The 25616-nt window shown below is 44.3% G+C and overlaps 1 long non-coding RNA gene across 1 annotated transcript in view; it reads right to left on the reverse strand.

The window, feature by feature from the left end:
* The window catches only part of LOC134807832 (uncharacterized), a 77015-nt gene that overhangs the window by 17143 nt on the left and 34256 nt on the right, over positions 1 to 25616 (reverse strand). The window contains exon 5 of the long non-coding RNA XR_010149188.1: positions 21889 to 21962. This is a non-coding gene — a long non-coding RNA (uncharacterized LOC134807832). The remainder of the gene's footprint in view (positions 1 to 21888; positions 21963 to 25616) is intronic.

The raw sequence follows: 25616 nt of genomic DNA on the forward strand, positions 1-25616 counted from the left end.
TAGTCACTCATTCTTTGTCTTTGTGTATAATCATAGGAATTGCCCTATACTCTCTTTCTAACTGATAAAATCACTCACATTTGTGGTTTTATTCTATCCTAAGTTCAGTCTTAAAAAGTAGACACTTTTATCACCACTGTACAGAAAAGGATATCGAAGTGTTTAGAGGTTATGAAACTTGCCCAATGTAGAAGACTTTCAAGTTACAGAGACACAACCTCAAATCCTCTTCTGACCCCAAATCTGTGCTTATCCAACCCCAGGAGAGCTCCTCAAGCCACTCATAGGCCATAGAACACCATGGGATCACAAAGAAATCTTTCCCGGCTAGAAACAACCTATACATTCCTTTGTAAGGCTTCCAAACATTGTCTGCTAATGAGGTGTCTCTGGGTTAAACAGCATCACTTGCCAGCCTGCCTGAGATGGTACAACTTGTTTCAGACCTTGACATCATGTCTGTAGGATTATCTTCTCCTCTGTTATGTAAAAATAGTCCTTGCACTCATCATAGCCACAGCCACCGCACATGATGCCTCCTTATCTGGGACATGCAGGCCTCTCCTGCAGTGAGCTCCACTTAGCCATGTGCCCTGGGAACCTCTGACCGGTGGTCAGCAGCACGGAAGCCGAAACATCCTGGGCTGTTCTGCGGCTGCCTCTTCCTGACAGTTTCCCAAGTCTATCTCTGGCTGCCAGTGTTTTCTTTTTAAGAGTAGAGAATGTTACTCACTGTCTAAACTGATCAGTAGCTCATACTTAATGATTTATTAATTGGACAAATATTTGTTGAGTGCCTTTACTGGAGCCAGGCTTTGTTCATGGCATGTGGGATAAATCAGTGAACAGAAGAGACAACCATCACCTTCCCAGGGGATTTTACATTCTAGTAAAGGGAAGTGAATTATCAGCAACAGATATAACAGTTAACTGAAGAATCTAGCATAATGGAAGGGGACAAACACTATGGGGAAAATAACTCATGGAGGAAAAAAATGCTGAAGAAGTCAGCTGGCAATTTTAATAAAGTAAAATGTAAATAGTCCTCATTGAGCAGCAATATTTAAGCAAAGACTTGCATATCTGCAGGAAGAGAGTTTCAGACATAGGAGACAATCGGTGCAAAATCCTGCAGTATCAGGGTGCCTAGCATGTTCAATACATTGAAGAAGGTTAGTGTGGCTGGAGCAGAGTGAGGGGTGAAAAGCAGAGAGGAGATCAGAATGGTAGGGCCAGGTCATGTTGAACCAGGTGACATAAGAGTCCTACCAACTTAAAGTATAATAATAATAAAATAAAAAAATAAAAAAATTTTTAAAAGTCCTACCAGCCTGTTGAAGGACTTTGGCTTTTACTATGAGTGAAATGGGGAGCCATTGGAGAGAACTAAGGAAAGGAGGGATACAGTCGGACCTATTTTTAAAAGAGTAGCTGACCACTCTGTTATGAATAGACTGAGGATGTGGTGAGTGGGGGCTTGGTGGGGAGTTGGCAAGCCACTGTAGGAGCAGGGAAAACAGGAAGCAATTGTAGTAATATCCAGGTGAGAGATGCTTGGAGACTCATAGGTAGCAAAGCAATGGACAAGATGATATAACTGGTGTGCTTTCCTGATGGATTGGACATGGGATGTTAAAGAAGAGACGTGAATGACTAAGGTGTGGGGCTTAAACAGTGTAAGTGCCTCAACTACTGTGCATATGAGGAGGAGTTATTAAAGTTTCCATTTTCCTTATGTTAATGTTAAGATGTCTCATCCACAGTCACGCGTATCTGTTGAGCAGGCAGTGAGATACGAGCCTTATAAAAAGACAAAGTACTAGGGCAGAGGTAAAAATCTAGGGATCTTCGGCATATAGGTGGTATTTAAAGCCACGTGACTTGCTGTGAACTGAATGTGTGCCCATCAAATTCATATGTTGAATCTCTAATCTCCAATATGATGGTATGTGGAGACTGGACCTCTCAGAGGTCATCAGTTTTGGATGAGTCACCAGGGCAAGGCCTTCGTAATGGAATTACTGTATCTCTCTCTGTGCCTGCACCAAGGAAACATCATGAGAGGATGCAACAAAAGAGAGGCTCTCACCATGCTGGCACCCTGATCTTGGGCTTCCAGACTTTTGAACCCTGAGGAATAAATGCTGTTTAAGCCACCCAGACTAGGCTAATTTGTTATAGCAGCCTGAACTGACTACGACAAAAGTAAAGGAAAAAATCAAGGAAGTGGGTGAAGAGAGAACCAGAGACCAAGGACTGCATCTCAAACTCTCCAAAGGTTAGACTATGGGAGAAGTGGAGGAATCAGACAAAAGGCTGAGAAGGAACAGAAGAGAGGTGGGAGGGAGACGTGGAAATTCTGTGTTCTGGAAGTCAGGTGAGGAAAAGGAGTAAAGGCAGAAGGGGGCAAGAGGATTGATTGTGTCAACTGTTGAAGAGAGGTCAAGTAAGATGAAGACCAAGAACTGACCATTGGATCTGGCAAACTGAAGGTCATCAGTGATGTTAACAAAAACAGTTGCAATGTCAGAGTAAGTTCAAAAAAGAGTAGTAGAAGTGGAATAAGAGTTGGCAACTCTTTTGAAATGTTGCACTGCAAAGAAGTATTGAGAAGTGGGCAGTAACTGGTGGAATAAGAGGGGCAGAAGAAGGTTTTGTTTTGTATTCTAAAATGTGAGAAATAACAGCATGTTTGTAATCTGATGGAATAATCCAGTAGAGTGTGCAAAACTGATGAAGGGAAACTAGTCAACATGATGTTCTTGAGTAGACGGGGGAATAAGAACTAGTGTGCAAGTAGAGGTCATGGCTTTAGACAAGCACAGTAGTTCATTTATAATAACAGGATCTAAGGCAGAATCTAGGGCAGAGGCCAGGACACTTTTCCTCAAGGGCAGGATATTTGCTATTTTGGGTTTTGCAGGCCATATGTTTTCTGTTGAAACTACTCAAGTCTGCTGATGTAGCTCCAAAGTGGTCGTAGCTGATATTTAAATGAGTGGGTGTGGTTGTCTTCCAACACAACCCTATTAACAAATACAGGTGGCTTGATTTGGGCCATAGTTTGCTGACCCCCTAGTGGTCTAGGGTACAATCATGGGATAATATTCTCAAATGTGTTCTCTACATGTAACTTCAAACATTTGGCCCAATGTTTGAGTTGGAAGATAGAGCCCAAAAACTTTGGAGATGAAAAAAAAATCAAGAAGAGATTTTTCCTGATGTTATTTGCACCAAAATCTCAGAAATCACCACTAAAGAACTTATCCTTGTAACCAAAACCACCGGTTCTCCCAAAACTGTTGAAATAAAATAAAATTTAGAAAGGAAGAATCAAGAATTCACTTCTACAGAGATCCAATGAAGTGTAGCATTTACCAGACTGTAGATCCCAACAGCGGGGAATGAAATTTATTTATCTCTATTATGCCACCATCTAGCCCCAAGCCAGCACATGGTATAGTAGGTGCTGTCTTTGGTAACTACAGAGCACTACATGGTATAGTAGTGGCTGTTTATTGATAGATTGAATGACCAAATGACCATTCTCACCCTCCTAGACTCATTTTCCCTGGTTTCTCAGATAAAACTGGGTCTTCTGTGCTGCCCCTTGAGAAGGTACAAGGAGAAAATTTGAAGCTAAATGAAATGATGATTATTATTTTTTACACCAAATAATTATCACCCTTTGTTGAATAAAATTATTGGTTAGGAAGTGAGTGAGGATTTTTGAATGAATTAATGCAAACTCATTGCCACCAGGAACAAACTGAAAGGATAGGTATTACTCATTGCTGAGCAATGGGATTATCTTTAGGATGAAGAAGGTGATGATGATAGCAATGATGACGACAATGGTGATGATGACGATGATGGTCATGATGGTGATGATGGCGTTGATAATGATGGTGATGATGGTGCTGACGGTGATAATGGTATTGATGGTGATGATGGTGATAATGGTGGTGATGGTGGTGATGATGGTGATTATGGTGATGATGATGGTAATGATGGAGGTGATGTTGGAGTTGATGGTTGTGAGTTTGGTGGTTGTGATGATGGTGATAATAGTAATGTTGAGGGTGGTGATGAGGGTGTTGATAATGATGATGGAGAAAGTGAAGGAGGAAAAGTGGCAGGTGCCACTACAGCAGCTCTTACAGTCATTGCTTCCTTCTGCTAACAGGCAAGGAATATCACAGAACTAGAATCAGAAGGCTTGGGTTTGAATTCCAGCAGTGATGTGTTAGCTGCTCATCTATGAGCTGATCACTTTGGCTTTCCAAAAGATCACAGCTTCCTCATTAATATCATAGTAACAAATATAATCCTTGCCTGCCTAATAAACTCAGTGAGGGACAAATCAGCACATGGATTAAAATGAAAAGCACTGCATGTACCAGGCTCACAATTACTATCATAAGTCTCTTCTCTGCCAGACTTGCCCTACTGAGTCCTTTGTAGGATCTCATTCTTCCTTTAGATGATTAGCTTTGAAAGAGAGAAGCTGACCCAAAAGTCACTTAAAGTAGCAGCAATTATTATCAGTTCAGGCATCACTGTATAGGAACATATCATATATTTTATCTGTCCTAGTCTGCCCAGCCCCTCCCAGAAACCATTAAAAATACCTACCCCCCTGCAGGCTCAGCCCACTCTGACCTTTTTGGCTTTATAGGACTCCCTTAAATCCCTCCAGTGCACTCCAGAATTATTCTCTACTCCCTTAGCAGATGTTCATTGGGGTGAACATCACCATGGCACCTGCATTACCCTAAGGCCACAGCCTCCTTATCTTACTCCCGTTGTATGGAACTAGTCTCTCTGCCTGCCCAGCCTTCCAGCAGGTGGCCATTTCTCATCAGTTTCCACTTACAGCTGAATTCCAACCCTGAGCCCTAGGCTGGTGAGCAGGGGCCTTCACCTCTAATCAACATCCTGACAGCCCCTTTCCAGAGTCCCTTTCCTGAGTACAGATGGATCTTCTTGATCTATGCTTGACATAGAAATCCTTACTCCGTGCTGAAAATTGCTGGTGCCAAAAAATTCCATGCATTGCCCCCAAATATCAACTCATTGGTACTGCTACAGATTCCCATGCGCTTTGGAGATTATAAACTCCTGCCTGGGGCAGAGGCAACCCTATGCCCTGGGCTACTCTGTTCAGGAACCTGCATTCCAACAGCCTTATCTCATTTCTCTTCCCTCCTAAGAACATTCCTATGCCATGGGTACAGAGCCAAGGGACCATCTCTAATGTTTCTTATGGCAGAGACCATTTCTGCTCAGCAAATATTTCATGTGCTTCCCTACATTTTCCAGTTTCCCTTGTGATTAGAATAGGGTCATATTCACAGTTTTGGTCAGAATGAATGGAAGTAATTTATATCACTTGTGGCTGAAGCTATCCCAGGAATGTATGCCTCTTACTAGGTTGTCAAAATCTTGGATGAATAGTCCTCACATCATGGCCACAAGATGGAGTAAGGATGCTCACCCTCATCTGATGTCACCTGAGTGAGCTGAGTGAGGAATAACTCTTCTTGTGTTAAGCTATTTCATTTGGGGGGGGGGGGGGTTGACTCTTGGGACAGCTAAAACTAATTATCCTGATGATCTATCCTCCAACTTAGACCCAAGGAGGAGCATGTTTTGAAAATATTCTCTTCTACCATGTATGTAAATATTTCAAGAAAATGCTCCTTTGTGAAAAAATTTTAGGACATGTTTATGTCTGCTTCTGTGAACAAAAACTACCAAGAGAATACTTCACATCTTTTATATATCAAAGTCTCAAGCTCCTTGGGCTGCAATTCTATCAACAAATGTTACAAATACACTTGGATTCTTGATCTCATAACACAATATAAATACACACTGGTGAGATCTTCTTCAGTGCTTTCGCAGTGCTAAATACCAGTGATGAAAGCAAAAATATGGTTTTCTGTAACCAGATGCTCTACATGGAAAGAATGATATTGCTTAATCGTTTCATTAATGCCTTCTTTTCTTTGTCCTGGAAAATGCTGTTTTGTCTCTTCTTTTGATGTCCTTCCCCAGCATGTTTGCTATAAGACGACTCTAACCCTTCCTCTGATCTGCTTTCCTAACAAGGATTGCAGAAGAATTCTGCGCAGATGCTGAAAGGCAATATAGAAAGAGGAGGTGGTCTTTGAAGCCCTGTGCCAGAAGTGACCACATATCCCCAAAGCAGCATCGGGAGCCACAGCAAACATTTACTTAGCACCCACCTTATGTCAGGCACTTTGCTAAGAGCTTTATCCCTTGCCCCCATAGCAACTCTACAAATTGGGCCTGCTATCACCATTGTAAGAGAGGACACTGAGTCTCAGAGAGGCTTAAAAACGAAGAGCTGTCACACTCCAAAGCCGTGCCTTTTCCATGACATCATGGGCCTTCCATTCAGATGCCTTTGCCACTAGCCAGATGCCTCCAAGACATCTGGCTGTTGGCCAGTCTAAGAAGGGAGCAGGGTGGGGACAGGAGCTAGCCCCTTGAGCACCTACTAAGTGCCGGGGCTGTGCTAAGTAAGGCTTTCCCCAGCTCAACCTGTTGCCTAACCTTGCGCCTGGGGATCGGATGACTCGGGGCCTCCTTCCAGGTCACACGCGCCTCCTTTATTAATGTGATAGCTGCCACTGCACTTCTTTTTAGTGAAATATTTTGGGCCACTCAGTCAGTTGTTTGGGTTCAATGAGAAATTGATGCCTCTTTATTCAAAGCTCTGTCAGGAGCTTGGAAAACATCATGCTACTTTGAAAAATGAGGGTTTTTTAAGATTAAAAAAAAAGCCCTGATGATTTAAGAACTTCTCTGGTTGCCAGTTGGCCCCACTCCTCCTCTGGGAGCCAATCAGGAGCGACCATGGTAATAAAAGAGTCCCTCTCCCCCTTCCTGGCTGCTTTCAAGAGTGATTAGTGGAGGGGATTCATAGGCCTTGGTTTTGTGTTGTTTTGTTTTGGGGGGGGGGGTTCTTTTTTCCTTGCACTTGGAGAATAAGTTAATTATGATTGGTTAAAATTTGTGTGTTTTTGCTTTTATCCCTGAACCACAATTAGAGCTCCTGACAGCCTCCTGGCCCTCAGAAATTCCAGCTGGTATAATAATTGATAACCGTGGTTATGAATAGATTGGAAACAAGACTGTGAAAGAATGCCTAGCCACTTCAGAGGGTCATTTATAGCGTGCTGAAGGGAAAAGAGAATTTCAGGCCTGGAAAGCTTAGAAACAGAACGAGTTTTTATCAGTTTCCTTGACACTGGCAGATCAAAGCCTGGGTTGCGCTCTCTAAGGGTTACAGATAATGGGGTGGCCGCTAATTCATTCTGCTGCTGGAGCTGAGGCCTATTCAGAAGGGTAAACCAGGGAGTTTTCATGGTGCTGCTTTGTAGTCTTTATCATAGGACCAATGCAAGAATCACCTTTTTATTTTAATGAGACATTTGAAAAGTATTTGATTCCCTCTGGCTAGGGGCTCTTTCTCCCGGCTGAGACAGTAAGAAAGGATTGCCCAATGGAGCTGGATTCTCTGAAAGCAATAGTATCTGCATTCTACCCACCTGCCCCCCTTGTCAGTTTAATAATTTCAGTGCAGGCAAAAGCTGGGCACGTGGGAAAGGAACAGAATTTCAGAGAATATCCTGAAAACAGAATATTTTCACTTGCTTTTTTTCTAACAATGAGGTTGTCCGCAGAGATGCAAGTTCGATCCCAACTCCACCGTTCTCTGTGTACAACTTTGGGAGTAGATTTATATCCTTTCCTAAAGCTCCTCTTCCTCATCTGTGAAATGGAAATAATGACAACAAGCCTGTCATGTTGCTGCAATGTTCAATGCAGTACTGTATCTAAAGCACTCAAGTATCTAAAGGAGACATCTTCGGTAAGCATTTTGTGATTGAAAGAATGAATGAGTTGTCTCCATCAAGCCTCACAAAACTCCCTTAACTGTAGTGAGTAGATATTTTTAATACTATAAACATGTGTTAAGCATTGTCATGAGCTGAATTATATCTCCCCTAAAATCCATATGTGGATGTCCTAACTCCAGAGCCTCAGAATGTGACTGTATTTGAAGATAGGGTCTTTAAAGAGGCAATTAAGTTAAAAGAAGGTCACATAGGTGGGCCCTAACACATTATGACTGATATCCTTATAAGAAAAGGAGATTAGAACACAGACACACACAGAGGGAAGACCACGTGACGGCACAGCAAGAAGACAACCATCTACAAGCCAAGGAGATAAGCCTCAGAAGAAACCAATTCTGGTCTCCAGAATTGTGGAAAATAAATTGCTGTGCTTAAAGTATCTAACCCGTGGTTTTTAGTTATTAGCAGATTAATAACAAGCATCTACTATGTTATTGTCTTTAGTTTACAAATTCTAATACTGTTGGGTTTTTAGGCTCAAGGGACTTCTCTATTTGGGCACAAAGGGACATAGGAATTGCAGATAGAAGACTTGGTTTTGGTCCCAGCTCTGCCACTGTTTCCAGAGCAGGCACAACATCCTAACTGAGTTTCTGTTCCCTCACCTAAAAAACTGTGAGGTTAAATGAACAATGTCTTATAACAGAGAAAGGCTGCACACTTGTCATTGTTCCCAGGATCTCCCCAGGTGGAGCCCACAGTTCACCCAGGCCTCCCATCTCCTGGCCTCAGTTTCTCTTCTCAGAACATCTCACAGCCACATAAGATGCAAAGCTCGCCACTGTCCGAGAGCTGCCTCAAACTGTAAGGCCGCAGATAACACCTAGAACTGCTGATTTCTCAGGTTACAGGAAAGGGAAAAAACCCAGGGGGATTGTAAAATCAAGTGAAACTTGTTCATCTATTGCTACTATAGGATGAGTCAGTGAGAGGTCCCACCTGCTCTGGCTGTGCCTGGGCAGCTAGCTGTGCCCCATGGGGAGCCCTTCTACCTCCAGGAGAGGAGTACAACCTGACACTCATGGCAGCATCATCTCTGTCGGCCTGTGATCCAATCAGGCATAATTATATGGGTGCCTGTGCCCCAACAGTTCTGAAACTGTTCTACTGAGGCACAACTCCAAGTAGGATGTCAGAACTTCAATGCTAGTTCCACTAAAGGTCTTGCTCAAGAATGAATCCCAGGGTTAGAAAGCATCTCATCCCCAAGGTCTCTGTCCCAGAAGTTCCTTTTCTCTACTTTTCTCCACTCCAGAACCCAGCTGCAAGATGCCTGACAGCCAAGACCCCTGTCAACTCAACCCAGAGCCCAGCAGGAAAGATGAGTCTCCTGGGACTAGGATCAGCCGTAGATTTTGCCCACCCATGAGATGGGAAATAAGCCAAAGGGGAACAAATCCACATCTTATGCCTTTTCTTTGTCTTCCAGGTAGAGTCTCACAGCATGCTGTGTGCACAATCAGTGCTCAGTAAATATTGTGAGCTGAGTTTAATTTCTCATAAGTTTGGTGATACATGTGAAACAGCTTACTGGCATTTTCAGTTTGATTGGAAATAAATTAAAACACACAAAGTAGTTTATGAGTGCAGACACTCATAATGATTCAGAAGAAATTCTGACCTCATGTGTAAAAGGCATCACAGAGTCCTAGAAACTGTAATTCTGCCTCAGAGATTGGAAACAGATTATCTTGAACCGATACAGCTGTCCCCTAACTGTACTGTCTACCTCAATCCCCAGTCCATCCCTCCAACTGCTTCTGGGGGAAAAATGCAAAAACATAAATCTGATCACACCATTCTCTCAGCTTAACACCTTTATTTTCCTAGGAGAAAAGCCAAGTTCCTTATAAGGCATTGCAAATCTCTACAATATCAAGCCAGTCAACATCTCCATCCGCATGGGCTAACTTTCTGAGCTTCTACCACATCCCCATGTACCTTTCTTTGAATACTCTTTGCCCATGACCTCTATGTAGTTGTTCATGTGCTTCTCCCAGGCTGGAAGGCAGTTGCCTACATTCCCTACCTATCCAAATCATTCTCGCCTTTTTAAGGCTCAGCTCAAATTCTACTTCCCATTTGTAGTTCCTCTGATTGAGAGATTGTGCCTCCTTCTTCACTTGTTCGGATGTTCCATTCATCCTCGCATCCCCCATATTGTTATGGGGTGGAAAGAGAAGGTGGATGGGGAGGAGATGAAGATGAGAATGAGACTCAGATGCTTTCTAGATAAGCCAACTGGTTCCAGGCAGGGCTCTGTAAGAACAATACCATGATGGAAGATTGTCTGCTTCAGAGTTTTGACCCTGATCTGTTGAGATTCCCAGAAGAATCTCAGTGGCAGGATCAAATTAACTAAAAGTGCAACAAGTTATAAATAATCAGAATGCAAATCCAGTCATCGATAAGTGAGGATACCTATGTGTGGACACTAAATTACTTGAACACCCTATTGAAGATATTATATACTCTGCCTCATCCTGACATCCTGGCACCTTAGAATTAAAATTATTTCCACACATGTTGTTTGATGATCCTATATTTGAAAGAAGAGAAGTAGAAGGATTGGGGGAGGACATTACATGTGGACTCAGGAAGTCAGACATGCTAGTCCTCAAAAGGGCAACCTCCACAATAACCTAATGGCTGAGGGCTCAGGTGCCCATCACTTGGACACTGTGAGATGGATTCTGACATTTGTTTATCTTAATCCTGATTTTCTATGTCCATGATCTTCCTATTGGTACCATTTCTTTAAATGTATTAATGCCACATCAAGTCATAATCAAGTGACAGGTCTTGGTCTGGAAACACTCTGCCACTTCCTATGCATTGAATATTTATTTAATGACTCTAAGAATTCTAGATGTCCTCAGTGGAGCTGCGTTTGGCATTAGAGTTATTTGTTAATAAGTGCATGCCTCCCAACCTTGACGGAGGGCCCAGTGAAGAAAGAGTTTGTGTTCTATTGTCTCTGTTTCATTCAATTGTTAGCTCGGTGCCTGGCATAAAGCACGTGGTAAATAGACTTTGAATGAGTAGATGGCATAATGGATGGACGTGTCAGTGGAGGAAGGCCTGGATGGATGAGTGGATAGATGAGCAGATGGATGAGGAAATAAATGTTACTGGAATCCTAATTCTACCCTTGCTTTAGAAAGAGAGTCAGTAAGAAAACAAACAAAAGCTTTGATGTGCTGCCATGATGGATGGTGAAGAATTTCCCACAGTGATAAAGTGGATAGCTTAGAAAAATCCAGTTAATGCTTTTACCCCATACCACCTAAAATTACCTTACACTTACAAAATACCAACTTTCTAGCTTGACCAGGGAGCCATGTTTCTCATTGATCCAACAAGTTTTTAACAAAGAGCCATACTGGAATTACCAGAGTTCAAGGCATCCACATGCAAGAAAACATGGAGCACAAAGATTACACAAAGATCGATTGACTCTGTCTCTGGAAATTCAGAAGCCCTTTCAGTCTCTTCCAAAATATGAATTTGAATCTGGAAAATCAGCATCTAAATCCTGCCTCTGCTATTGACTAGTTGTGTGGCTTCTGGCCAGTGTTACCTCTGTGACATCAGTTTCCCCAACTGTCAAGTGAGGATCATAATTTCTGTCCTGCAGAGCTGGTGGAGTTAGTTGTTGTAGAGTGACATCTATAAAAGCCCATTGCATGTGATAAACTATTAAAGGAATGACCTTGTGTAGTAGATGCATGTGGTTTACCCATCATGCCCCCCTCCGTCAGGGAAACGCCACTGTCTCCTTCTGACTGCATGGTGCAGATACTCCCAGGACAGTTCTGGCTTCTCACAGATTCAGCCTTGCTGCACATCTGTGGCAGACCCAGAAAAGAACACACAGCCCATCTGGGTCCATCAGTGCCCTTCCCCAACTTATTTAAACTGGGACCAGAGAGAGACAGATGCAGTCCCTGTCTGACAATGACATTGAGATCTGTTGGGCCTAGGGGGAGCAGTAAGCAAAATGAAGAAGGACAATTTGAGCAGCTGGATCATATTCACCAAGAGAGGCCAAGAAGAGGAGAAGAAAGCACGGTCTAGCCTGCAGTGTCTGGATGGCTCACTCCAGACATCCCTGAGACCAGCTACACTGCTCTTCACCTGGATGGGAGAGGAAACACGTGTCCCTGGTCCACGTCCCAGTGAATCAAGCCACGTTCTCTCTACCTGCAACAAAACATCCTTCTCAGGGAAACAGGATCATTGACAATTAATCACTTATCACTTCATTTAAGCTACATGAAGCCATGGACATTTGCAAATTACTTCACTCTCTGTTCCCTGTGCCTGCACATAGCAGGTACACAATAAATATTTTTTCAATAAATAATTATATTATTATGATTGTAATAACTACTGGAGTATAAAAAGCTCTACTTATCAGCAAGCAAGTTTAGGCAGCTTTTAGAGACAGTGATACCCTTCTCAAAGTCTTCCTCTGTCCACACAAAGCACCTGCATTTTCTTTTTTTTTTTTTTTTGAGACAGAGTCTCGCTCTGTCGCCCAGGCTGGAGTGCAGTGGCACAATCTCCACTCACCACAAGCTCCGCCTCCCGGGTTCACACCATTCTCCTGCCTCAGCCTCCCGAGTAGCTGGGACTACAGGCACCCGCCACGGCACCTGGCTAATTTGCATTTTCATATTTTGATGTATCGTCAATGAAAAGCAACTAACTCAAAACAGCATTAGCAGCAATGTGGCTGTGGTCCATAATTTCAAACTCAATCTCTCCATAACTAAAGTTATATTTTCACTGGCTACTATGGGGATCAGAACACGGAGATTAGAAGGCTCAGGTTTGAAGCCCAGCTTTTCACTTGAAAAACTAGTTAAGCTCTCATCCTCAGTTCCCACATCTGTAAAATGGATTTGATATCTGTATCAGGGTTTTTGCAAGGATTCAATTAGGTCACAAATACTAAAAGGTAGTCAAGGCATAAACTCTGTATTTTATGTAGGTTACGTATGTACACACTCATATATATGTATGTGTATGTGTGTATATATTATATATGTGTAACGTAGGTAAACACACACACATACATAAATATACACACACATATATGTATAAACATATATATAATAGTTTATATACAAACTGTTATATATAGATAAACACATATATAAACATATATAATAAGTATATTTATATATCTATGTAAACTCTGTAGTATGTTATCTTAAGTACCTACAAGCTGAAATTTCTTCAAAGTGTGTTCTCAGAGATATTTAGATTCCGCCCTGCACGCCACCCCCGTCACTGCAAATCAAAAGTGAACTTTGGAAAACTTTCCAAAGCCACCTGAAACAGGTTTCTTTAGTGTGAGCTGCTTCCCCAAAAGAAACACTGTCAACTTGTGTCCTCCCTGTGGCCCCTTGTGTGGCCCCCAGCAGAGTGTCATGCTGAAGGGCAGTGTTGTCCCCAGAAGCAGTGCACTGGCCGTGGCTCACCACATGCAGCCCTGGCAGTGGCCCCAGTAGGGTAAACCACCAGTATCCCCAGGCCCCTTTGCTCAAGTGCTGGGAAAATCCCCTGTGCGGTTGCCAGGGATCTGACGCCTTTGAAGAGCTGGTGGTTATCTTTATGGCTCCTTCTGGGCAGAGCCTAAGTATAAGAAAGGTCACGACCTACTCTTCCAGTCTCCCTGAGAAGAGAAAAAAAGGAAATGGCCAAGAATTACAGAAAGAGATTTTAGGTTGATAAATGAAGCCACTTCCCAGCCACGCTAAGCAGGGTGACAGCTTCTTGGACAGAGTTGTCCAATGAGCTCAAGTCATCCTCCCCCTCAGGGTTATAGGCCTTAATCTTGTTCTGACAAACCATGGGCTGCTTGGGATCAATTAAGTGTGACACAGTTGAGGTGTCCGGCCCTCTAGAGCCTTCAGTCAAGCTCGTGTTTGGGGCTGCATGTCAGGCACAAGTGTTTATATTTCCCACAGTGGGTTCTCCTAAGACATGGGCATCTGAAAATAATTTCACATTTGAAATAAACACATATTAATATGTTTATAATCACATATATATGTTTATTGTATGCAAATTTATCAATGTCTCTATAGAATATTTTATATTAAGTCTGATTGGCATGAGATAGTAAATTGGCTTACAAAGTAAATGAGTACATCTTGAACCACTGCATAGGTATATTTTAATATGTATAGTTTCTTCTTCTTCTTTTTTTTTTTTTTTTCCGAGAAGGAGTCTTGCACTGTTGCCCAGGCTGGAGTGCGGTGGCGTGATGTTGGCTCACTGCAACCTCAGCCTCCCGGGTTCAAGTGATTCTCCTGCCTCAGCCTCCCAAGTAGCTGGGATTACAGGTATGTGCCACCACACCCAGTCAATTTTTGTATTCTTATTAGAGACTGGGTTTCACCATGTTGGCCAGGCTGATCTCGAACTCTTGACTCATGATCCACCCGCCTTGGCCTCTCAAAGTGCTGGGATTACAGGCATGAGCCACCGCACCCAGCCCCAAATGTATAGTTTCTAGTATGCTTATGAGGCAATAAATTGTTCTCTTATATATATTCAAAAATATATGTATATATTATGTGCTGCACATATAAACACCCACATCTCCATACATAAATACAGACCTCATGTTTAATTAGAATCTAAAAAATTACATCTGGTCTAAACTTTGAACTCTTGATCTAATCTGTATATTTATTTAAAGAATGATAGAACTGACTATTGTAATGTGATTTTAAAATTCTTTTAAGAAACAATGAAACTCCATGGTGACTATAATTGAGATGAAATGAGTGAAATAGCTCCTGCCTCTTTATACTGATTTTTTGTAAGTTGTAGGAACCAAATATTATGAACTTATAATATTTACTGTTCACTCAATAATTATTATTATTGTTAATAAAATGATGATAATGATAAGAGAAGCTACTATGCAACATTTACTATATGCCATACAATGCTAGGTACATTATAAACATCGTATCTTTAAACCTCGCCAGCATCATACCATTTATATATGAGAAATCCCAGTTTAAAGGTTATGAAATAGCTTCAGAGAAGTTCAGAGAACCACACTTCTACTCCAATATGCAACCAAGAGTTGAACCAAGCTCTGTTGAACACCAGAGAACTTGTTCTTCCTTCTACGCTGCACCACCCACCACATCACCCCATTATAAACAGATTGAGCAAAAGACTGGCCACTACTCCCTGCACCTGTGAACATCTAGTCCCTGTGGTCATTTTTCAGACAAAGGAAACAGTAATAAATGAGGCAGAAATGCTACTATTTTTCCTGAATTAGACTTGATTTGTTAAGAGCTCAAGACAAATGTAGACACTGTGCTCAAAAAATGCTGACTTGGGTCATTTAATGAGTAATCCCATATTTCTAGGAAGGCATAAGAATGAGTTAGAAAGAAAATAAAAAGCAATAACTGAAAATTCTTACACTAGGAATATGTTTCTGTTTAGGAAGATGCTCTTTAACTTAAATGACAAAAAACTCAGAATACATTTTCCAAGTGATCATATTTTATTGTGAGACAGAGCTCTATTTTCAAATATCTGCTTTCAACTCTCACCAAAATATGAAAAGCAAACCTTCTATGTCACTAATGGCAGGTACATCTGGGTATAAAATGCAGCTTTCTAAATTTTGCTTCCCCAGCCAACTTCAACTTCAAAGCCTCATCCTCTGTGCAGAAAACCACTGGGAAGTGGGGGATTAGAGTCTGAAACTAGTCACCGTCCATCCAGGGATCCCTGAGCCACCAGCCTCCAGATAGCTTCACCACATCTGGTTCCGTCCTTCAACCCTTCAAGAAGTACTTTCTAGAGACAAACCGCCTCCTGTATGCCAAACATGAAAAGTGATAAAGATGACTGGATGGATGGCTACAAGGAGCTCACAGGTGTCTGTCTGGAGGGAGAAACAGACACATAAACACGTGGTCACTAATACAGTGTGATAGGGGATGGAAGAGTGCTGCCTGCAGAGTGAAGTGTGGGTTTCCAAAAGGCAGTGAACCACTCAAATTAGGGATACAATTGTCCAAAAGAAGCGTTGAGTCCACCTTGAGCTAGACCTGTTTGCCAAGAGAAAACAGAGCGAGTCCAAGCAAATGTATGAGACCACTCTCCATAATGTCTCACAAAGCAATGATTAGGCCTGAAGGTCAAAGTCAGAGGAGCCCCAGCCTCCCAGGGTAGCAGATAGAAAGCAAGATACCCGTGTATTCTGTACAATCCATCCCAAGGCCAGCTTCTCTCAGAAGCCTTTTTTATGCCCTGGAGTGGATATGACCTCGCTTCCGTGGAACTTCATAAGGCTTTCCTTGTACATCTCTCCTGTGACACGTGGCATCAACTCTAGCTTTCTTGTGGCACTTCCTTTGCCCACAGAATTTCCAGCCAGAGACAGAACCAGAAAATGCAACTTAGTTCAATGATTCAGCAAACCTTTACTATACACATACTCTGAGCCACGTACTGTGCTAAGAGTTGGAAATTAAAGTGCTCAGAGTCTAGTGGAGAAAACACACTCACTAATCTATATCAATTGGTATCTGCTCTACGGCAGTGGGATCCCCGTGGCATAGTGGCATAGCAGGGGCATTGGGACACCAAGGGGTTCAGATAAACCTTCACACAATAGAAGGTGATGAATTTGGGTCTGGAAAGCTCCACTAGAGTTTCTGGACAAATTAGTTTAGTTTAAGTTTAAACTAGCTACTTCAAACATACCAGGATCACAGGCTAGGCATAGACCTTTCACAGTATGGGTAGGGTCAGCTCATGGCCACACTGCAGCCCCAGGGAGTAGGGGAATGGAGGCTCAGCAGGGTGGCCGGGTGCCTCGCTGGCTGCCAGCACCGTGGTCACTTGGCTGCTGGCCTCTACAGGCCGGCCAGGCACTACCACCAAACCTCCTTCTAGCTGCATTCCCTCTTTCTCCCATCTTCATCTGACTCTATTTAGGGACACCCCCAAGAATCTGGAAAATAAAAATAGATTATCCTGAAAACACTGTCTAAAAAAGTTGTGGCATTGTGGAAAACAGAGAAGGGCAGAGCCCTGGACTCAGTGTTCAGGAGCCCTGGTGCTCATCCCAGCAACCCAGCTCCTCTGCGAAGCGGCCATGAAAATAACCACAAAAAAAAAAAAAAGAGAGAAGGAAAAGAAAAGAAACAAAAGCATGTGGTTGATTTTGATCTAGACCTTAGCGTTAGGAAGATGCCTCCTGCATCCCTTAATAATCCTTGGTAGCACATGATCTAGTACCTCCTTTTCTGATGATTGCAGATCTTCAAGAAGGGATTTTTTTTATTACCAGTAAAAAATAAATAAATAAAATACCCACACAGATAGCAACAAGCTCTCAGCTTTGATCTTTTCCCGCACCTCTACGTGTTTCCTGTCATTTGCTTTTTGCATTAACTCCATTTTACAGATGGGGAACCTGAGGCCCAGATCACGGAGACTCTTGCTCAAGGCCACAGAGCAAGTCAACGATGGGGCCTGCAGTAAAGGCCACCCTTCCACCATGCTTGGCCCTTCCCCACTCTCTTGGTCTCAACGCCCATCACAGGAGGGATTTTCCCTCTGATCTGATCTCGAGTTTTGCGGGCTCCAGGGTCTGGGAAGCTCCAGTGCAAACACCGACTGCCTTTTCTCCTGCACTGCCCCTTCTCTTTTCCAGGTCTGGCCCAGTCCAGGGATGCCTCTGATAAGCCAGCTTGGAGGCTTCAGAGGGGCGTCCACACTTGGGTGTGTGCAGTACGTGCACATGATGTGTCCATCTCATGGTTGTTTGCCTGCCTGTGTGGCCATGTTTTTGCGCACAAAGGTTGGAATGTTTCTTCCCTTTGTAACAGATGAGTGTGTGTGTGTAGATATCTCCATGGGGTGTGTGTGTGTACATCTGTCTGTAGGGTATGTATGTATGTAGATGTCCCCGTGGCGTGCGTGTGTGTGTGATGTTCCCATGGCGTGTATGTGTGTGTGTAGTATGTGCAGGTGTCTCTGTGCATGTAGTTCTGTGATATGTGTGTGGTGTGGTTTGTGTGTGTGCAGATGTCCCTGTGGGGTACTTGTGTGTGTCTCTGCAGTGTGTGTAGAGATGGAGAAATAGATAGAGATATGCAGATGTCTGAGATCTATGTGTATGCAGACATTCCTATGTATGTGTCGCTAAGAGGTGTGTGTGTCATGGTGTGTGTCTAGCTCTAGGGTATTCGTGTCATGATGTGTGTGTGTGCATTTCTCTATGGTGCTTGTGGCATGGTGTCTCTGTGTAGATGTCCCTGTGTGTGTGTGTGCGTGTGTGTGGTGTGTATATCTATATCTGTATTTATCTAGATTTATATAGAGATATGTATAGTTACAGAGGGGTCTCTGGAATATGTGTGTATCTCTAAGGTGCATATGTGTGTCTCTGTCATGTGTGAGGTGTGTGTCTCTGTGGCCTGTGTGGTATATGTGTGTCTCTATGGTGTGTGAAGATCTCTATGGTGTGTGAGGTGTGTGTGGTGTGCGTGTGTGTCTCTATGGTGTGTGAGGTGTGTGTGTCTCTATGGTGTGTGAGGTGTGTGTGTCTCTGTGGTGTATGAGGTGTGTGTGGTGTGTGTGTGTGTCTCTATGGTGTGTGAGGTGTGTGTGGTGTGTGTGTGTGTCTCTATGGTGTGTGAGGTGTGTGTGTCTCTGTGGTGTGTGAGGTGTGTGTGTCTCTGTGGTGTGTGAGGTGTGTGTGGTATGTGTGTGTCTGTGGTGTGTGAGGTGTGTGTGTCTCTGTGGTGTGTGCGGTGTGTGTGGTGTGTGTGTGTCTCTATGGTGTGTGAGGTGTGTGTGGTGTGTGTGTGTCTCTATGGTGTGTGTGTCTCTGTGGTGTGTGTGGTGTGTGTGTGTCTCTATGGTGTGTGAAGTGTGTGTGGTGTGTGTGTGTCTCTATGGTGTGTGAGGTGTGTGTGGTGTGTGTGTGTCTCTATGGTGTGTGAGGTGTGTGTGTCTCTATGGTGTGTGAGGTGTGTGTGGTGTGTGTGTGTCTCTATGGTGTGTGAGGTGTGTGTGTCTCTATGGTGTGTGAGGTGTGTGTGGTGTGTGTGTGTCTCTATGGTGTGTGAGGTGTGTGTCTCTATGGTGTGTGAGGTGTGTGTGGTGTGTGTGTGTCTCTATGGTGTGTGAGGTGTGTGTGTCTCTGTGGTGTGTAAGGTGTGTGTGGTGTGTGTGTGTCTCTATGGTGTGTGAGGTGTGTGTGGTGTGTGTGTGTCTCTATGGTGTGTGAGGTGTGTGAGGATCTCTATGGTGTGTGAGGTGTGTGTGGTGTGTGTGTGTCTGTGGTGTGTGAGGTGTGTGTGTCTCTGTGGTGTGTGAGGTGTGTGTGGTGTGTGTGTGTCTCTGTGGTGTGTGGTGTGTGTTTTCCTCTGTGGTGTATGAGGTGTGTTTGTCTCTGTCGTATGTGAGGTGCGTGTGTCTTTGGGGTGTGCGTGGTATGTGTGTGTGGTGTGTGTGTGTGTCTCTGTGCTGTGTGTGTATCCTATGCTGTGTGTGTAATGCACGTGTGTCTTTAAGTGATGTGAAGTGTGTGTCTCTATGGTGTGTGTGTGTGTGTCTGTGGTGTGTGTGTATCTCTATGCTGTGTGTGTGTCTCTATAGTGTGTGAGGTGTGTGTGTGTCTCTATGGTGTGTGTGTATCTCTATGCTGTGTGTGTGGGGGGGGTGGGGGCGTATGCTCCGCTAGGATGACTGCTGAGCTGGCTTCTCCGGAGCGTGGGGACACAGCTGACACAGCAGGACACTGAGAGAGAAGCCTGGGGAGGCGGCCACACCAGCCGTTCTTGCTTACTCAGGCTGAGCCATGGAGCAGCTGCTCATGTGTTTTGCAGTGAGCAGAGTGTTCCCAGCCCTTGCTTCCCAGAACCCAGAGAGGGGCAAGGGCACTCACAGTCAGGGGGTCCTGTCGTCCCTCTGAGGGGTCCACATCCGACAGGCAGGGGCTGGTCCAGGAGGCCTGAAGACGTGCCCTGGAAGGCAGAGGAGTGCAAAGGGCCTGGGAGGCAGTGGAAGGGAGGTGGCATTGTGGCAGAACTGGAGCTGGGAGGCACCTGAGGCAGAGGCGCCTGTGAGGCACGGGGCAGTGAGTGTGAGTGTGTGTGTGTGTATATGCATGTGTGCTGTGTGTGCCTGTGTGCAGTGTCTGTGCATATGTGTGTACACCCAGATGCATTTACCCACAGGCTCCACATAATTTCAATTCTTTCTCCTCCCACTTCAAGTTCACCAAGCAGCGTAATGCTTCACCTTCTGGCAGGGCAGGGACCACTCAGCTTCTTTCCTGCTTCTGCCCCCAACCCTCCCCAAGAAGATGACATCCTGTTACTGTACAGGCTGCCTGGGACTCCATCGTGCTATTGTCAGAACCCCAAGGCTCAGAGACTCTCAGAGGCCACACAATTTCCAGGCAGGCAGGCCGGCCTTTTTTCCAGGTCACTTAAAATGCTTTTATTGGTAGGTTTGCCTTGAACAAAATCCTGTTCAAATGGTACAAACCTGACGATAAACTCAACCTTTCAGATTACAGTTTAAACTTCACTGCCGCACCAGGGAGAAGAAAAAGCAGAATTCCTGTGCGTTTCAGAAAACCTCTCGGAATAATCCCTTGAGCCTCCCTACAGGGCTCCAGTCCCCTAATGGATGCTTTGATGACAGCAGATAAAGGCCAAAGGTACTTTTATTCTCTCAGAAATTGCTCCAAATAAACAACCTTGATGATTAAAGCAATAGAAATCCTCGGAAGATTGATGGCTTGGAAAATGCTGCTGAGTGAATGAATAACTTCCCCCTTTATTTCCAAGAGCTAATATTTGTCCACATTTGCTGCCTTTTAGGAAAAAAAAAAAAAGTGCAACCTTTTTTTGTGCTGAGTTTGGTCAGGGACAAATAGGCACCATCCAGTTATGACTTGAACTTTAAACCAAGCTCCATTTGTGAGCCACTGAGGCTGCTTGTCAGCGGCCTCCCACTGGTCAGGCACAGGTATGAGACCCGCACGCGGAAACACCATATCTGGGTGCAAACGTTTAGGGCGGGGCCAGGCACCAAAACTCCTTTTGAAGGCTTTAAAATGCTCCGTGTGCTCTTCTGCTTCCCCCATGTCCCCAGGCACAAGTCTGGAAGCATTTCTCAATGTGCCTCCTGTGTCTAAACAAAACCTGCCGTCGAATGCCAAGAAGTAGCCTTCAGCCAACGATGGCAGCTGCTCTGTCCTGGCTGACCCAGGGGCTAGGGCTCCCCAGTCACTGCTGAGGGCTCCACTGGAGGATGAATTGCTGCCTTCAAGGGCTGGCTCTGGAGAGCAGGTGATGGGGTAGGCTCAGCATCAGGAATCAGGGACTCTGGGAAGAATCTGGCTCAACAGAGCACTGCAGAGGCTTGATGGGAGTGGCATATTGCCAAATTACCAAAGCCCAGAGGATGAATCCCTGGCATACACATGTACACTCCCCTGCTTCCCCACACTGGAGGGATACATGTCCGCTTTCCCGAGCCAGCTGCACAGCTTCCTGAACAGTGTCCTCCGGCTAAGGAGCTTGACTCCCAGATCTCGGGATTTCTCACCACCCTTTCCCTGAGTGACATCAACCTAGTTCCTGTCGCCTTTCCTTCCATCCCATTTCAGCCACCCATTCCCATGACTTCACCTTGGAACTTGCATTCCCTGGAGCTTTCCCAGCCCTGAAACCCTGAGTGCAGATCTGTCTGTCTCTGATCACAGCTCTCAAACCCATCCAGCTTTTTCTCAGTTCATCCTGCTACCTCAGCGTTCCGCTAATTTGACTTCAGAGAGACCGCTTATCTCTTAGTCCCTCTGCTTTCTCCTTGTCCATCAGCTTGTCAGGAGGTCAGTTGTTCTTTTCTTTAAACTTACCTGGAAACATTAAAACCCTGGATCCAGCCAGCCAGCCATCTTCTCTGTACGCACATCGAGAGTGTGGTTCATTCCTGCAGAAAATCACAGGGACACAGGTTGCCATTGGTACAAACTGATAGTCTCTCCCCATCTGGGTCTGTGACGTTGCCTGAAACTTTTCCATGCCTCCCATGCCTGGCCCATGCCCATCCTCCTCAGTCCATATCAAATGACCCTCTCTCTCTCAGACCTCCCACCTCACGAGCTGGCCCTGACTAAGAGCAAGTGTCAGTCATGGTGTCACACACAAATTAGAAACCACAAGAAAGACGGGAATGTAAACTAGTACAACCACTATGGAAAACAGTGTGGAGATTCCTTAAAGAACTGAAAGTAGAACGACCATTTGATCCAGCAATCCCGCTACTGGGTATCCACCCAGAGGAAAAGAAGTCATTATACGAAAAAGATACTTGCATATGCATGTTTATAGCAGCACAATTCACAATTGCAAAAATGTGGAACCAGCCCAAATGCCCACCAATCAACAAGTGGATAAAGAAACCGTAGTATACATATACAATGGAATACTACTCAGCCATAAAAAGGAATGAATTGATGGCATTCACAGAAACCTGGATGGGACTGGAGACTATTATTCTAAGTGAAGTAACTCAGCAATGGAAAATCAAACATCGTATGTTCTCACTCATAAGTAGGAGCTAAACTGTGAGGATGCAAAGGCATAAGAATGATACAATGGACTTTGGTGACTCAGGAGGAAAAGGTGGGAGGAGGATGAGGGATAAAAGGCTACAAATTGGGTTCAGTGTATACAGCTGGGGTGATGGGTACACCAATATCTCACAAATCACCACTAAAGAACTTACTCATGTAACCAAATATTGCCTGTTCCCCCAAAAACCTATGGAGAGAAGGAAGGAAGGAGGAAAGGAAGGAAGGAAGGAAGGAAGGAAGGAAAGATTCCTAGAAAGAAAATCCAACAACATCTTGCCGAATCCTCCACAAACGTACCTACATCCTGTTCTTTCCAGTCTTCCTCAAGTTTTACTAGAAGAGTCAGGAGTTCTCCTGTCTAAGCCAGACCTTCTAGCCTTATTATTTCCTTGAAATTGCTGTCAAGAACCTCTCTGTTGCTAAGCCATCGGAGGTGTTTCTGTCGTCTTCTTCTTCCTTGAATTCTGCAGTGTTCAAAACTACTGACCCTCTTCCTGCTCCGGGTTTCTATATTCCCGTGCTCTTCAGTTCTTCCTCCTACCTATGCAAGGAGCCCTTCTCAGGCTTCTCCTTCCTTGCCCTTGTCAAGGTGGCTGTCTCTTTAGTATACACTTTCTGAGCATTTTCATCTGCTCTGGAGCTCACAGAATGGGTTTGTGCTGAGGACTCCAAATAGGTGTTTCCAACTCCAGAGATTCTCCTGACGTCCAGACAGATGCATTTCTCTCCTGGCGAGCGTCTCCACGTGGACACCCTGCAAGCATCTCACACCTTGTATGGTCAAAACTGAACTTTATCTTCTTCCCACCCTAAACCTGGCCCTTCTCCTGGGTTCCTCCTCTCCATGGTTGAGTCAATCCCATCCTCTTCCTGATTTCTAAAGCCAGAAACCTGGGCATGGTTTTTTATTTCTTGCTTTTCCACACTCCTCAGACTAAGCTGACACCTGTTTCTTGCATGTGTGCCTGTTTCCTCTTCTATTCTCTACAGTCCTCGAGGGCAAGGTCATATCTGAGTTATCTCAGCAGTTCAGCACCCAGCTTCTTGCCAGGGACTAACAAAGCTCTCAATAAATGTTGAATGAATGAGAGAACCAGGATGTTGTCACCCTCCTGATACAGATGACTGAGGCTCAGAAAAGTGAAATAGGTTGACGAAAGTCATACAGTTATCAGAGGAGCCAAGCTTTGTCTAAATCCAAAACCAAACACTTCTCCTTTTGTCCTGTGTCAGGTTCAGGGATGTGGCATTTTCATGTGCCAACAATTCTGCCCATACTTATGGAAAGTTAAAAACTAAACATATAAGAAATTAGTATTTGAACTTGGAAACAAACTTTCACTTTAATCTCTGAAACTTTAGGATTCCATTTTGTCTCTGCCATGATTTCTGCCAGATACAGCCCAAGGCCTTCCATAGCATTGTGAAAGCTGCCTTGATTACTTCTGCCTGCCACTGGCTCCAGCTCTTCAGCGAACCTCTCCTTCATCCTTCTCTCTAGGTAGTAGCTACATGCCACCTGGCAGTTGTGACCATAGCTCCATATTATCAAATGTGCTCCATCTCTAATGGAGAACAGTAGAGCCTAGAGCTGCCACAAACACATGCACAAACATACACATATGCACACACACACACACATACACACACACTAGGCTGTTCTGGGTAGAGTCAAGGCTGCTGTGCCCAAGCTTCACTATATTGTATAGAAATTGGCTGGGGCCCTAAAGAGGCCAGACTGTTCTCGAGCAACTCTTATGTGCCAGGTCTTGCAGAATAGGAAGAAATGTCCAGCAGGCTGGACACATGGCTCAGGGGCATGTCTAAGTGTGGGGGAAACAGAATTTATTGGCTTGTAACTAGCAACTGCAAGCAGGAGCTCAACCAGGGACAGCAGGAAGAGTAAGATGAAGGAAGGACCAGAGAGAGACTCCCAGGGAATACCGATCTTGGGAGAAAGAAGGCAGGCCTATAGAGATTGGGGGAATCATCAGAGGATGAGAGCACTAAGATGATAGATGTCATGAAATCTAAAAGATGGGAATGGTCAGTGGTGTCAAATTCACCTGAAGTCCCTGAAATAATGATAGCAACGATTATAATAATGAGGAGGAAGAGGAGGAGGAAGGAAAAGGGAATCATTTGCTGAACTGTTATTCTGTGATAGGTCTGTGTACCCAGCAGTTCCATACATTTAGCACTGATTCTTAAAACAACCTAATAGGCACTAAGAGCTGAGCATTAATATCCCTATCTTACTGAAGAAGGACTGAAAAATATACACTGAATTTGGGCAGCAGTAAGGTAACCTTAGCAAATCAAATCTTATTAAAGGAGTGTGACTGGGAGACAGATTGAAATGGGTCGAGCAGCAAATGGGAGTTAAGAGTGGAGAGAGACAATAACACTCAAGAAGTTTGGGTGACAAGGAAAGAAGTGAGATCATAGCATGACTAGAAGGAAATAAAGTGTGGGAAGAGACTGTGCTTTAGTGTAGAAGAGGCTTCAACAGATTTCTGGTCTGAGAAGAAAGCAACAGAAAGGGGATTTAAGACACAGGAAGGAGTAGTTGTGGTGAGAAATTAATGCACCTGATATGGTGAGGAAACTCAGGTCAAGGACGTGAGAAGAGATGTCCTCAAGCAGGAGGAAAGGGTCCTCATTCACAGAGACTAGAGGAAAGGAATTGAAGAGGGGTGGATGTATTAAGTTAACTCATGACTGATAGATGCGAAGTCCAGCGAGATGTTGGAATTTTCTTTCTTTTTTTTTGATGGAGTTTTGCTCTTGTTGCCCAGGCCGGAGTGCAGTGGCACAATTTCGGCTCACTGCAAGCTCCGCCTCCTGGGTTCAAGCGATTCTCCTGCCTCAGCCTCACGAGTAGCTGGGATTACAGGTGCACACCACCATGTCTCGCTAATTTTTTGTATGTTTAGTAGAGACGGGATTTCGCCATTTTGGCCAGGACGGTCTCAAACTCCTGACCTCAAGTGATCCACCCACCTTGG

The sequence above is a fragment of the Pan troglodytes genome, chromosome 12, assembly GCF_028858775.2.
Source record: "Pan troglodytes isolate AG18354 chromosome 12, NHGRI_mPanTro3-v2.0_pri, whole genome shotgun sequence".
In the NCBI taxonomy this organism is placed as follows: Eukaryota; Metazoa; Chordata; class Mammalia; order Primates; family Hominidae; genus Pan; species Pan troglodytes.